Raw genomic sequence first — 12,008 nt, 5'->3', positions numbered from 1 at the left:
ACTTGGCCTTTGCCAAGAAATAATTGAATTAATCAGCTTCAAAATGAGAGAAAGCTGTACTTGAAAAAATCTTGAGGAATTCAAGTGATGTACTAAGCTATTATGGACTGTGTAAGCTAATAGCCAGGATCAGGTTAATTTTTCATTTCATCTTCTCCCTGCCCTTTCCTCCATCCTTCACAACTGCAAAATCACAGTTAAAATATAATGCATAACAATGGTAAAAGCTTGTTGCTTGTTTCTAAGTAGATTTTGAATAGCAGCAAATGACTGTGGTCTTGCATTCACATACCTGAAGAGCATGGGATCAATGTTTTGGGTAGTTCTTACCAAATTTCACAGGGTCAAATGAAGGGATCTAATGCTGCTGTCACAGAACCACTTGGGGATTTTATTACTAGAATCAGAGCAGGAAAATGTGTCTGTGTTCCATTTCACATGTCACCAAATCACAGAATTCTTATGGTTGGAAGGGATCTCTGGAGATCACCCAATCCAACCCCCTGCCAAGGCAGGGTCACCTGGGGCAGGTGACACAGGAACACATCCAGGGGGGTTTGGACATCTCCAGAGAGGGAGACTCCACAACCTCCCTGGGCAGCTGATCCAGTGCTCTGCCACGCTCAACATAAAGAACTTCTTCCTCATGTTGAGGTGAAACTTCTTGTGCTTTCGTGTGTTTAGTGTTTCAGTGAACCCTAGGTGTTCACAAATGTGGGGAGGGGGAAGCTCAGCCTCCGTGTTCCCAGTTCTAGGACAGACAGGCCTTTGTATTCTCTCAGATCCAGCCGATGTGTAATTATTTCATATAAAGTGGAGCAGGGTCAGCTGACTTAGTTGTGCTAAACCCAATCTTAAATTAGCCTGGTAATTGTTTTAGGATTTTACAGCTTTTGGGCACCTTGGCTCCTGCTCTGGCTCCTCTCCTTGAGGCCAGCCGGTCGTGCAGGTGCCGAGCAGGAGCTGACAGCCAGCAGCATTCCCACTCCTCTGCTGCCCACCAGCTGGCAGGAGCAATGCTTCATGGAACCCACAGCTGCCTGGAGCACATTTACTTGCTTCTTGGATACATCTAACAACTGCCTGGGGCACCCATAACCAGATTAGGTATCTCTGAGGTCAGGGAAGGGTGCCAAGTGCAGCGTCTGCTCCCTGCCTTCTCCTTCTAGATCTGCACTCTCAGACTGTACAAGTGCTTTATTTGCCTAATGTAATATGTGCTGTGTATTTGTGTTCAAATTTTTGCTGATTTTGCTCAGTAAGAAAATGTCTGACGAAATCTCAAATAGTGAGTTTTAATAGTTTTCATTTCCTTTCAAAAAATGCAACTACCCGTTAGCAAATAAGTCTCAGCAGGGGGTCTGGCAAATACAGAAAACAAATTATTTATTTATTAAATTAAAACTAAATTTTAAAAGTAAACATTTTGGGCTGAAATCAAATGTGCTAAAATTGTAAAGTACATTTAAATAGTCCTAAAATCCTAGTTCTTCATAGGCTGGTTACTTGCCAGAAACAGGTTTCATTTACCTCACCCTACAACATAGTTCCAATGCCATGGAGAATGGGCTTCTGCAAAGTCCTAAGTAAGAAAAAAGATGTCATAGAGCAAATCATTCTTCATTCATCTGGGGGAGGGTCTCCTTTTCATAGAAGCAGGAATAAACACTTTTTTTTTCCATGAATACTCCAGGTGCTTCCATGCTGCAGCACCTACAGGAAAATATTCCTGCACATTTCTCAAAATTTTTTTATTTTGTCGGCATTCTGGGAAACTGAGATATGGTCTTACCCCATAAATTGAGATAATCTTCAATTGAATTGTGAATGCATAACAGTAGATATTAAAAAAGAAAACTATAATAAATTATGGCATATAAGCATGTCCCCTAAAATGTGGCCAGTCTCATTTTCTAAGGATAGCAATACTATGTAATTTTCTGTATAATTTTTCACTGGTAAGAGAAGTCATATTGTGGACACTCTGCAACATAGAGCCTTTGGAAGCATTTCTTGTTTTGAGGATTTGTTTTGTGGGAGTTTAAGTAAGCCTCTTTATTGAAATTTTTCACAAAATCCACACCTTTGAGATTTTTCACATACACAGTAAATCACAGACATGAAATAAATGCCAAGAATGCATGTTATGAAAAGTAACTGTATCAAATTCGCTCAATCTACTTCTTCCAAAATTGTTGCTGATAACCAGAAAACCCTAAGAAATAATCACATCCCCTTGAAGTCAAGCATGTTAATCTGGAATTATATCAATGAAAATAAGGGAATGATATTTTCACTTAGAAACAAGAGTATATCCTTGCAAGACCTGCTGAGTTTATTCCAGAATGACATAAACATAAATGAAAAATGAATGTGGCCCATCTCCACTTAAATTAGTTTTTGGCTAAGTTACAAATGGCATTTAAATCAAGAGAATGTGGGTTGCTCACAAATTGTGTTTTTAGAGAGACTTATGAAATAGGTTAATAAAATCATTTCTCAGAGCTAAATATGTTCTGACAGTAAAATCAACAACTTGCCCAAAATCAGTATTTCTTAATTTACTGAAGTACAAAAATGTACTCTTGGAATGAATACATAGAGTAACTGTCCATTGCAAACGCCACCATAAATGACAAGCTTTCACTTTAAGGCATTCACTTTAATAAATGAGTTGATTATGAAAAGGTTTAATCATTTATTCCAATATCAGTTTTCAAGGTATTATTCTTAGTAATCATTATGTGTTTGTTATTTACCACCTTCTCCTTCTTAAGCATAATATTCTGCATTCATAACCAGGGGAGGGAAGGACAGCTGGGACTGAAAGGATTTTATGTTGTGGCAAATAAATGACCAAGCTCTGACTAATTACTGTGATGTCATACTTCACTGGGGGGATGTTAATCTGAATTTAGAAGGAAAGGGATACTCAGTTGAAGTGTTTATATGGCACACCAGCATTCTCAGTACCGTTTCAGCCTGTACGGAACTTGGATGACTTTTCTTCTCTGCACAGATCATTTGTGTTCTTCGATTGCAGTGTTCTTGGATTAGTTAACAGAAAGATAAAATCTAAAGAAAATGGCTGTTCAGAGCTATGCATGTGAATATCTGTGTGTACATGCTCAACACTCGCTCTTGATGCCAGGACCTCAGCAGACAACTACATGTTCATGAGCCAGAACAGGAGTGCCAAGGGAAGGGACTGGGATGGAGAGAGAAAGAGAAGAGATGGGATTGTTATTCTGTTTCACTGCCGGATGGCTTTGGGCTGGATCCCCGTCTAGACCAGAGGCCTCTCTAGATTGCTTTTTATCTCACATGTACCCACTCTCTTCATGTTTGCACTTTAGCCTGGTTATTGATAGCAAATGAGGGCACCTTGTGTGGGTATGTGTCTGTCTGTCTGTCTGTCAGTCAGTATTTTCCTCACAGTAAATTAAAAGCTTGGCCCAGTTTCAAACAAATTTGTAGAGAAACACCCACCTTCACAGCAATTAAATTCCTACATGTTCCATAAAAAACATTAATCCAGTTGGAGGACAGAGACCTAAAGTGCCCTTTCAAAAGGAAATATTGCATCATAAGCTTTCTTTTATTAAACTCCAGAGATTCCACTCAGGATGTAATAAATGCCCCATTCACAGGAAAACTTCATTTCACACTTGGATCTTATTAAACTCCCAAGTCAGTCAGCCATGCGACAGAAGTCCTTAGGAAACCAGACTTCATCAGATCCAGTGTTCTTGGAAGTTATATTGACGTTGTGGGAGTTTTCGTGCGAAGGTAAAAACACTACAGCTCATCTTGAGTGATAAGTTGTTCTGCCTCCATTGCTACAGTGAAAGCTGAGGAGAGAATTAGCAGATATTTCTACCATCTTGCAATTTCATCCTATATCTTTCCTCCCATGAGAAATATGTGGGCTGAATTTCCACTGCTCCAAACCACAAGTCGTTTATATCTGTGTGAGTGGCTGCAGGTATTATTTGGGAGCTGTTTAAACCAATCTTGAGCACAGTCACTGCAAATACAGAGACCAAACATTTGCAAGTCAACATAAAATGAATCCCAAGAGCTTTTCCTTCGCCTGTAACCATGGCCTTGTTCTCGTGCTTATGTCAGTCCCACTAGGCATGAGTCTGTGCCAAAGCAATAGCTCCAACCTGATTGATGGTGTTAATAACTGTCACTGCTGTGTTCTAAAATGAAAGGTCTGGTTTGAAGACTTTTTCTTGACATTTGCACTTCATCAGCCTTTGTTCAGCAGTTCTCCATGTGAGGGAACCATCTATATTGTGTTGCCTCACATAAACTTCAGTGACACTGCAAAATGTTTTGCTCCCTTATAAAAATGTGACAGTGTTACTTACATAGGCAATTTGCTTGCACAGGTCACATTAAAAGGCAGATTTCTAGAACAGCATTTAAAGGCGACCCATGTGTGGCAGGAGTGTCGTGTCCTGGACAGCCTGCTTTGAATGATGGAGGAGAGGGGAGAGGGCAATAAGTAATGTTGTTGATGACCTACTTGAAATAGTGAAGTGAGAGACAGACTGCTGGGAAGCAGAAGTAAAGATGAGCAGAATTGCTTGAAAATATATTATATATCTCAAAAATGCAAACGCTGACATTGCTCCCGCAGTCATAAGTGCTGCAGGCACTCCCCAGCAGCATCTGCACAGGCACAATATGCTTCAGTGGCATTGTGGAAGCCTTTTGAGCAGAACAAAAAGCTCCCAGGACATAGTGACCTCGCTTGAAAGCAGCAATGAGGGTCTGCTCACTGGAGCAAGCACAGCCTGAACAGAACTTTTACTGGCTACGTTTGGAGGAAGGAAAGAAAAATGTGAAAGACAAAAATACAATCTGATGACCAGGTGAGAACAGGGGGAGTGAGCTGCCAGCACAAAACCAAATGGATTCTAGGCTTTTTAAGCCAGGTTGAGAGTAGAATATTGGAGAGCAACTGCAGAATTACATGGGGCTGATTAATTCATTAGTATTGCAGGTCAGAATACACACTATTCCTTTAGATGTTTCTCTTAGTACCTGACATTATAAACTGCATTCTTGTGAAAGCAGAAAGAACAAAAGGCGTATTTTAAAACTAGATGCATAATATTCTAATTGTGCCATCAGAAAGGAACAGCTTTGTTTTCACTGTAGCAAAGTATTGCAAAACTACTCCTGCTCTTCCTTTCCTTTTAGTCCTCTCCGTGTGTCTTCTGATACATTCTTCTAGCTGTGTGTAATTAATGCAGCATAAATATTCCAAATTGCTGAAGTGCGTTTTTCAGTGATTTGCAGAAACACATCTTATATGTATTTGTGAAATTGCTGAACAAAAGCACACAAAGCAGAAATAACAATTTACAGACCCTTTTCTTTTATTCATGGTCTTCCCTTACAGAAGACTTTCAGAGCTTTTTCCTTTTTAGAAAAGAACTTTATTATTTTTCCTGGGTCTTGCTGGATGAAGGAGCCCACAAAAGCTGTTACTTTTTTTCCAAAATAAAGTTACCTTGTTCTCTGGTTCTTTTACTCTACTGCTTAATTTCATATTCTTTCTTCTCTGGCTTTGCTGGAGTACCAGAAAAGATAACTCGAGTAGAAGTCGTGGCCCCAGCAAAGTCAGCAACTGTTTTGCCACTGACTTCAGTGGAGCCAGGACTTCACCAAGCTTAATTGAAAGGGTAGGTGTAGCAAGGATTGATTGGAGAGTGTGTAGCAAGGAGCAACTTGTATCTCACAAGAAAGTATGTGCTTCTGAAAAATAGACCAGAACAGGTCTTCACTGAGGCATTTTCAAACCTTTTCAAAAATGAGTAGCACCTAATTTCAGTTAATTAAGTGTTACTCTTCAGAAACCGTAAGTCTATACAAAATCATTCCAGCCATAATGGCATATGCAAGAACAAGCAGTCACTAGCATCCATACTTCGAAGCAAAACCAAGCTGAAAGCCTTTTAAAAAAAAAGGATTTTCCAGTATAAGGGAAAATAATCTTTTCCTTGGGTAGAGGAGCAGCTAAGTAGCTGCTCTTCAATAGGAGCTGAGAGAAAAGACTCATAGGATTGGGACCTCAGGTGAAAAATATTTGAGAGCTCATAAATCAAACTCGTAGGTGTATAATTTGATTTTTTGAATATTAAACAGAAAGCAGGCTGGTTTCATCAGAGTTAATTTATATTCCAATCAAATTATTCTATCACTGAATTCAAAATATTAGTCATAGATGCAAGATAGCATCCGATGAAGTCACACTGCAATTTCTACTTTAAAGCCTAAATATTCTGTTTGTATTGGGCACCTGCAAAACAGCAATTTATTTCAATTATCTGCCATAAATAATCCATTATGGCTGAGTAAAAGACTATGTACATTTTAATGAACTCTTCCAGCGATTGCATCCTTTCCTTTGATTGTTGAAGCAGTGCTAGACACTTGATGGGGAAGTGAAGGAGACCTCTGCTCATGACTTTCCTCTTACTTCTTGCTACATAGTGACAGGTTTTAATTCTTTTCCACAAATTTGTTTCTAATTAGCAATTGCAAGAAGGAAAAACCTTCTGCAAGAATTGGATGGCTGCAGCTCAGCCCTGAGCCCAGGTGCTCTCAGGTGCATCCTTCCAACTAGAGGAAACCTCCGCACTCACTAAATGCTGCCTGCGCACACACAAAGCCCTTGCACATAACCACCCACCAATTCCAGCTCATCCAAGCTGCCTTGCCACTCCCAGACTTCCTACAGCTCACCCACCACCCATGGCACACTGCCCAGCTCCACAAATTCCTGAGCCTCTCTTAGCTGTCTGGGGAATGGATTCCCAGATGAGAAGCCTGTCTTATTTTGGGCTCTCCTGTCAGTCTTTCATGAGCAACCAACTTCTCTCAATGTTCCACCTTTTATTCCATATGTGCAAGTAGCCTTTGATTATCTCTGTTACCTAAAAATGGTTTCAGTACGATGAAGTCAAGTGGGTCAGTTATTTTTGGCAGAGGCCATGCCTTCTGTGTTGAATTGCACTGCTGAAAATGCTCAGTACAGCTTTGCCAGACTGGTGGGAGCTGCAGCGTGTTGAGATATATTGGTTACTGCATCTGACTTTTTTCATCTGTTGCAGAGACATAATGGTCAAAATGTAAGCATGAAGGAGATACTGATACCTGATCTATTGTCTATATCTGCATCTACCACTGTGTCTGTATACATGTAGGCGTATGTGGCTTCTCCATATACTGCAGAGCATCATCATCAGACAGTGAATGATGGTCCCTGCCACCCTGGACTCCAAGGCCCAAGACAGTCTACTGAGAAGAGAATGTGGGTGTTGAAAGGAACATGCAGAGCCAAACCAAGCAGGCAATGCCCCTCCTTTTGTTTTAATTCAGTGGTTCATCCACATCCACTAGCTAGGTTTGCCTGTGATTTAAGAAACAGCTATTTTGATGGAAGCAACTCCTACATTAGCCATGTTTTTCAGATTTGTCAGGACTAGAAGTGTGTGAATGTTGCTTTCCTCCTCTCATCAAGCAGCCCTTCACATATTTATGGGCTAAAGGACCTCCCACAGGTGTAACAGGTTTTTTGTGTTATTAAGTGAATAACAATAATAACTGAGCTCTATGTGGAGCTCTCTTTACTGCCTCTATTCCAAGCCTTTCAGATTGCACACTGTATTCTGGTTTGGCCATTTGGAAATGTTGCACAGCTTTTTTTTTTAGGGAGGGGGCCAGGGGAGCAACAACCAAATGGGTTGTCACAAGTCTGGAGTTTGAGTACAGGGCAGGTTTGAGGGCAGCAGGCACCAGAGGTGGTTTGTCCTGCAGAGATGTCACACACTGCAGGGATAGAAATTTTTGCATTGGTTTGGTCAGAGCAAGTACCATGGCAGGAGCTGCAGCCTGGGCAGTGACAGCTAAGGAAGCCTGATTTCTCCTCTCCATGATACCATGTTTGCTCCAGCATGTTTTCTACCATTGGTTTTGCCAAGGTAAAAAATAATAAAAAGACACTGTGTCAGTGGAGGAAAAAAATTGGAAATGTCAAGACAGAAGTGGGTTGGACCCATTTGTAGTGTGCCACACAGAGGGTGTGCTTAGGGCTGTGCATTATGGGGTTCAGGTCACAGAGAGCTGCAAACAGAATGACAGAGAGCACCATTTTGTATAGTATGTTACTCTGACAATACCACATTTACAAACAATTAAAAATGTCTGAAGGACATTCAGCTTTTACAAACTGGGCCTCATCTCTTGCTGATAGCTTCCTTTGGGATGAGTATGGCGTGCAAAATGATACACTGCCTTGGAGAATAAATTTATGAAGTTTAGCAATGTAGGTCACATTGCAGGAATCATAAATGTCTGAACATCACTCAATGGCCATTCAATCAACTGCTCAAAGCAAAGTGGGAAACTGAACAGCATGTAGTTGTCTCTGGTGAGAACCAGAGAAAGTCATGATATGATGTAAAACCCTTTAGGTCCTCCATCCATATGTATTTCTTTTTTCTTCCTTTTTGCATGCCACTTCAGAATTAAAATTCTTTGGCCATATCAACAGTGACAATAAAACCAATGTGATTTTTGCTATTGTTGCCATGAGCTACAATAAGTCTGTTGGGTGGCTTATGAAAGCTGTGCCAAAAATTCAGGGAATCAGAAGAGTTCAAATGGTTTAAACTTTTATAAGTAGTTTAGTCCTAAGGAATTAATTTCATTGTGAAATTACTTTTGTATGCTTTCAGACAACCAGAAGGATTTATGCTATTTGCTTCTTTTTTTTTGTATTTGGTTTGAAGGAGTAAGGAACAGGTTTTAAAAGGACATTTCTAGACCTAGTATTTGCTAGGGATTCCTTTAGCCTTCTGGGTCTAGAAGCTGCTAGAAGCCTGAGATCCAGATATTTAGGACTTCACTAGAAATATCAAGGGTCTTTCTGAAGGCATCTAGGATTTTTTCTAGATCTACTGCTTTTGGAGCTGGGGAATCCATGGCTTCTGGAGCATGGCTAGAGAGCCACTGGACCTTTCTCCTTGGATAGTTTGGAAGCCTTTTAGAGCTTTTTCTTAGACCCTAGCTAGCATTTCTGTGGAGCCCTTGGAGTCTTTCTAGGCCTGGAGCCATTCTATGCCTTTCTAGATCTAGAGCTCAGCTACTGAAATCAGAAACTATTTATTGATCTGATTAGGAACGTGTTGCAGAACAAATTTCAGGTGCACTTTTAAAATCTCTTTTTCAGAGCCTTTTTGGAAGGTAGAAAATTCAATGCCTCTCCTTCTATGTCTAAGTTTATCCATCCCAGGCTTGAGGTATGTTATTGAGTCAAGTGGTAGTTCTTTAATTTTGCTTAAAAAAACATTAGTCCTAAACGTTATCCTTGTAAGCTGTTCTGGCACAGTCTGACAATGCATATCCAAATATGCAGCACAGCAGTCACCAAAGCCCTGAGCTGACAGAAATTTAAAGCAGAGTGCCTGCTTGCAGTCTCAGACTAAAATCAAATGTTCTCCGGTGCATTTTCTTGTATTTAATCAACATAAATGCTCACACAGAAGGATTGCTGCACAGAATGCAGTTGTCTTGTTTGTTCTGTAAAATGCAAGGTGCCTGATTTTTTTCTGTTAGCTGTTTGAGGTCTTACAGCAGTATGTGTTTGCTTTCCGTGCAGCACCACAGCTGGTTCAATTGCATTCATTTTCCTCAGTTGAAAGATCTATTGTGTAAATACTTGTGAAAGATCAGTTGCAGAAAATCCTCTTGTGATAACAATTGATCTTGGTGCTAATTTCTGTAAAAGTAAGGACTCATATTACTTCTGTTGCTTTTTCTGCCTACCATTTTTATATCTGTGAGAAAAAAATATATGAAGATAATCGTGAAACTTTTCTGTAGCTGTTTTGCTTTAACTCTCTGCTACAATTTAGTCAAGAATTAGTTCACTCTTACAGTGGGTTTTAAAAAGCTATTACTACTGAATCACATAACATTGGAGGAATTTGCCATAGAAGATGCCCTGCCATAAACATGAACTGCAGAATAGCTATTTTGCCCATCCTATTTTCTTTCCCTTGCAGAAGTCATATTTGTGAGTTTAATGGTGTAACTCTTAAGGGAAACCTTAAACCAGAGAAGTGAATTCGTATTTTCTTGTGAAAGCTGTGGAGCTGGCATTTGTTCTGATTCTTGTGGGAAGGTGTTTCACAGCCCTGATCTGGCTGAGGAGCAGTGTTAGCTCCCACATCTCAACTGGAAGCCTCCTGGCAGCAACTCCTCGTCCTTCACTTCCCCCAATCCCACTTTCTGCCCATCCCTGGAGTTAAAGGAGTTCTGCCCTGAGGAGCAGAGTTGTTGTCACGGGTCAAGATCCTGCAGAGACAGGCAGTTTCCTGGGCACAAATCTGCAGGAAGTTTTAATTTCAAGAATTTAATTTAAATTTTCATTTTGAGTTTGACTCATAATTCAGGGCAGAGTCTGAGGTTTTGGGTGATATATTCACAGTGGTTGGTGTTGCTGAAAGGCAGGTGGTTTGCCTTTTTCAGTTTTGGAAATTTAATTTTATGTATTTTTTCATCCTCTCAGTTTTCAGGCCAGATGCTTTTATGAACCTCAGCAGTTCTTGGAAACAAAAGACACCATAACATGCTAGCTCCAGCCCCTCACTGTTCTTAAACAGCTCTTAATTACTGTCTCAATTAAAGCTTTTCAAGATACTCCTTTCACCTTATCTGCATTGGCAGCACAGTGGCTTTCTGTATCCAGAACTTCTGAGCCCAAAATGGAAAGATGAAGCCAAAACTTAAGATTTATGCAACCCCACTTCTGTGCCATCTTGTCTGACAAGCCCCAGGACCTGGAACTGCGAGTTACAAAGTGAGGCAGAATGGAGCCAGTCCTGTTATTAGCTAGATTTCCACCTGGTCCCATTCCCTCCTTTTGGCTGTGAAAATTACCTGCAGCAGTATGTTTGGAGGACATCTATTCCGACTCCAACACTGGAGGAATGTTTGGGTTAGATTCAAATTCATGGTCTATTTTGAGATATTTTAATTGAAGAGTCTAAGATTCCTCCTCTCAGAGGTACCAGTCTGCTCTAAATATTTTATAAATTCCTTTTGGGCACTTAACAAAGTGTTTCTTTCATAGCCTGTGTAAACCATGGGTACCATGTTTAAACAGACTTAAATGGCTTAGCAATCTAGGTCCCATTGATTTTCATAGTCAGTGTGCTTATGTGATGCTGGATAATATTCCCTCTATTGTTAAATAAAGACGATTTGAAAACCATCCCTGTAGAAATCAACTTCTTTTCTTATCAGTTTAGTAGACCCCAGATATGGTCTTTGAAGTTGTGAAGCAGTAAAAAACAATAAGAAATTATGAAACGAGAACTGGGAAATGAGAGCACAGCAAGTCTTGTGGCAAGTGAAGCAAAGACAAGCAGTGAAAACTGTTGAAGTGGTGCCTTTCCTTCGTGCTCCTGCAGCGGGCCCCTCATCAGCTGGAAATAATTGACAGCAAAAGCAGGTTGGCAGAGAGACTGTCTGAGCCAAGAGCCTGGAGAACTGGTGGCCTCAGACCTCTGAGCTGCATCTGTAAATGCACCACAGCTGCTTTCCCAGCCCAGGGTAGAAAACAGCAGCCATTAGGCTGTAAAACTCATTTATTTGGGTTTTTTGCTGGGGATAAATGAGTGCAGAGAGTAGCATTTGTGAAGTCTAGGGAGGGGACTGCTAGAGCTGAACTGTAAAATTCTGGGTTTTATACTATGCAGTATCAGAAGCAGGAGAAACAAAGGCTCCTCCAGCATGGGATGAGGCTGTAATCCCACCATAGGAAAGGGTTCCCCAGTGTCAAACCACAGGAACTGAATTGTGTCTCTGTGTGCCATTAAGAAAGGAGCAAAGCTGATGAGGGGAGCTGACAGTGTCAGTGTCAACAAAAGGAAGAGCCCAGAGTGAGAGCAAACAGACAGAAAATGATGAAAAAATATCTGTGA

General features: G+C 40.6%; 1 protein-coding gene across 7 annotated transcripts in view; it reads left to right on the top strand.

Moving 5' to 3' along the window:
* Window positions 1-12,008, top strand: part of TENM1 (teneurin transmembrane protein 1) — an 829,870-nt gene that overhangs the window by 781,607 nt on the left and 36,255 nt on the right. The gene's annotated exons all lie outside the window — the stretch shown is intronic.

This window comes from Corvus kubaryi, unplaced genomic scaffold, assembly GCF_017639235.1.
Source record: "Corvus kubaryi isolate FWS band 111438036 unplaced genomic scaffold, C.kubaryi_AGA036_p1.0 130, whole genome shotgun sequence".
NCBI classification, from domain to species: domain Eukaryota; kingdom Metazoa; phylum Chordata; class Aves; order Passeriformes; family Corvidae; genus Corvus; species Corvus kubaryi.
The sequence above is the reverse complement of the archived record's forward strand: the minus strand, read 5'-3'. Positions and strand labels throughout refer to the sequence as shown.